Source organism: Diachasma alloeum, unplaced genomic scaffold, assembly GCF_001412515.2.
Source record: "Diachasma alloeum isolate Michigan unplaced genomic scaffold, Dall2.0 Dall_scaffold_01014, whole genome shotgun sequence".
NCBI classification, from domain to species: Eukaryota; Metazoa; Arthropoda; class Insecta; order Hymenoptera; family Braconidae; genus Diachasma; species Diachasma alloeum.
This window is the reverse complement of record NW_021681126.1, coordinates 12,787-15,903: the sequence shown is the minus strand read 5'-3', so window position 1 is coordinate 15,903 and position 3,117 is coordinate 12,787. Positions and strand designations below refer to the sequence as shown.

General features: G+C 38.6%; 1 long non-coding RNA gene across 1 annotated transcript; it reads right to left on the bottom strand.

The window, feature by feature from the left end:
- LOC107045596 lies at positions 1–857 on the bottom strand. The gene is made up of 3 exons (XR_001461461.1): positions 725–857; positions 193–360; positions 1–84 (listed from the first exon to the last, which is right to left on the bottom strand). It is a non-coding gene; the product is annotated as an uncharacterized LOC107045596 (long non-coding RNA).
- Between the last annotated feature and the right edge of the window lie 2,260 nt (positions 858–3,117).

The following is a 3,117-nucleotide window of genomic DNA, read 5'->3' as shown; positions in this document are numbered from 1 at the left end:
ACTTGAGTCATTCGCAAAATGTACCACTTCCATTCTATTTAACTGCTCGGTTATCTGCGTCACAACCGAGGACGAAGGATGTCGCTAAAATGAAAAATTTTCATGTGTAAGATGATCATTTTATCAAAAGACATGGGAAAACTAACTATCCAGAAATAAAACTGGCAGGCATATTAAAAGATTGCAGCTTACATCTGTTTCAATTGGGTTATCAGCTGATTCCATATCATCTATTTTTCTTTGATTCCCGAAACGAGCGCTCGGGGACGGTTGAGAATAGTCCGAGGTTGATGGGTGATTAGCAGATGCTACGTTGGTGGTCCATTCAACGTTTGGATCCATGCCAAGATTTTGAGACGTCTGAAACCATATTGAATAAAAAACATTGAGAGAATGAAAACATGAAAAGAATACGATGATCAGCTGTCAATACTCACTAACATTCACAGAACTATAAATTTAAAAAAAATGGAAGAAACCCATTTTTTAATATTTTGTCTAGTTTCTTGAATTTAAATGAAAACTATAAAAGCGACAAAATGGACATCATTTGCACAGAAAAACTTCAGAGAGTTAATAAAATATTCGTTAATGGAAAAAAAACCTTTATAAAAAAATATATTTTACTGATCTACGAGTTTTCACTGCTACTTCATGTTCCGATTGAATAAATGGCAATGTTTGTACTTGAAAAAAAAAAACTAGGCCAGGTGTCAGTACACACCAGCGTAGATATGATGAGCACATCGATGCTATTTAAACTAACTCTTTTGAAGCTGGGTACTTTTCTGATCTCTGCCACCGGAATGCTTGTGTCATTTCTGCGTTTATGAGACGTTGGAGACACCTGTCCGTCGGAGGCGAATGTTTCTTCATTTGATCCTATTCGTCTCCTCTTTTTCGAGGATGCGTAGCTTCTGCCATATTTCACCGCTGGCATTTCGAATTTCTCCGAATCGTTTGAATTACTGGATTCCACCAGACAACTTGAGCCTCGCTACTGGTTTACGTTCATTTTCTGCGTGGGTGACAATGAACAATGAGATTGAATAAATAGTAATGTTGATGTACTAACGTTTACGGTGACTTGATATAAATATTCTGTGGTCATAATGCACTACCAAAATTTAGGTGTCAATATACATTAGTGTATACTTTTTTATTTTTTTTAAATCATAATCTACTAACTGGTGTCAGTATACATCAATGTAAAAAAAAAACAGAGATTAGATAATGATAAATTTACTTTTCTTTAACTCACTTGTGCTTCTTCAGAATCTTTGCAGTGATTGTCTGAACGCAAAGACGTTGGAACTGAAGCTGACTGGTCCGGGGCATCCTCATACGCGTCTTCGTCTTTCTTCCCCTCAAGGACAAATTCGGCAGTTTCTGGAGGTAAACGCACTCCTGCAGACTGTGTTACATCACCACCATTTGCGGGAGGACTCTAAAAATTTTTTAATTCTTATAAATTTGAAACTGAATAGAAATCAAGAAATGGAAGCTCGACTAGGTGTCAGTATACACCAAGATTGGAAAGAAAAGAACTAATTTTATACTGTGGAATCTTACCTCGTCAGGATGTGATGGTGAGGGTTCCTGTGACTCCACCGCCAGTAGATTTACATTAGCGTTTTGTCGGCTGGGAGAGAGACCAGCAGGAGGAGAGCGCGAGGGGGAGACCACAGCAGGAGATTGTGAACGACTCTCGTTGATCGCATCGCTCGGAATGATCTGAAAAAAAGTGCACATGAGAAATTTTTGCGTGCGTCATAATGCACACTGAGATTGAATTAATAGTAATGCTGATGTACTAACGTTTATGGTGATTTCATATGAGAAATCTATGGTCAAAATGCATTACCAAAATTTAGGTGTCAATATACATTAGTGCATACTTTTTTGTTTTTTTTTTAAATCATAATCTACTAACTGGTGTCAGTATACACCAGTGCAAATATGATGATCACACTTATGCTATTTTAACTAACTTTTTCTGTGTTGGGTACTGGTTTTATCTCCACCACCGGAATGTTTCCGTCATCCACGCGTCCAGGAGACAGCTGTCCGTCAGAGTCATCTGGTTTTTCAGAAATTATTGCGCGTGCAAGCCGTCTGCGGCGTTTCACCCTCGGGGTCTCGGTCTTCCCCAAACTGGCTGAATCACTGGATTCTACCGGATGCCTTGAGCCTCGTTTTCCATCATCGCTGTGTGAATTGCTCCCTCTGCTCTCTCTGTGCACTTCAGATGGACCCTGCTCTTCTGGGCTCTCAAAAACAGCTTGTTTATCTGCTCCCTTCTTCTTCTGCCTAGAAGACTCCTGAGCCAAATATTCCTGAATTGTATCGGAAATGTCTTGTTGAAATACAGAGAGCTCGCTATCATCCATGCGTTTTATAGAAGCACTGGTTGTCCAATCTATTGTCTCCCTTGATGGAAATGGCGGGGTTTGGTACAACCTTTTCTCCAAGAGATTATTCCATAAATTATGGAACATTTGCCTGGTTTTAGGTGAAACGACTTTTGAAAATAGAACAGGAAAATGCGATGATTTTCTCAGCATTTTCTGGAATGATTCCAAATATTTGTCAATCAGTTCCTCACTGACATTTAACCCAGGACCATGATCTTTAAGGTTCATAACGAGCAGTTGTGTGCATTTCTGGCAATGATCAAGGTGAAATTGAATCTCAATACACAGTCCATACACTTACGTGTAACGCAGATAATCTCGCAATTTCGTCAGAATCAATTTGGACTTCAGAGAACGCAAATCCATTTGTCTCGATAAGATTGTTTCGAGAACGTACTTCTTGTACAGTGCAGATGACGAATTGTGTAACATCATGAGTAGTTTGTACGGACTTTTTTTGAAAGATGCTGGATTAAAAAAAAACATTATTTCCAGAAGCCCACAATAAAATGCGTGTCGCACATCGAAATTTTCCATCTCGAAGAAATTGAGAAATTTTGTTTCTTCAGACTCACACTCTGAATCGGACCTATAAAAATAAAAGGTTTTTTAAACGTCATATACATTTAAAAAAACCGAAATATTACTTACATGATTGATAGACTCCTGCTAATACCAGGCGATTGGAGACTGACTCTTTGAA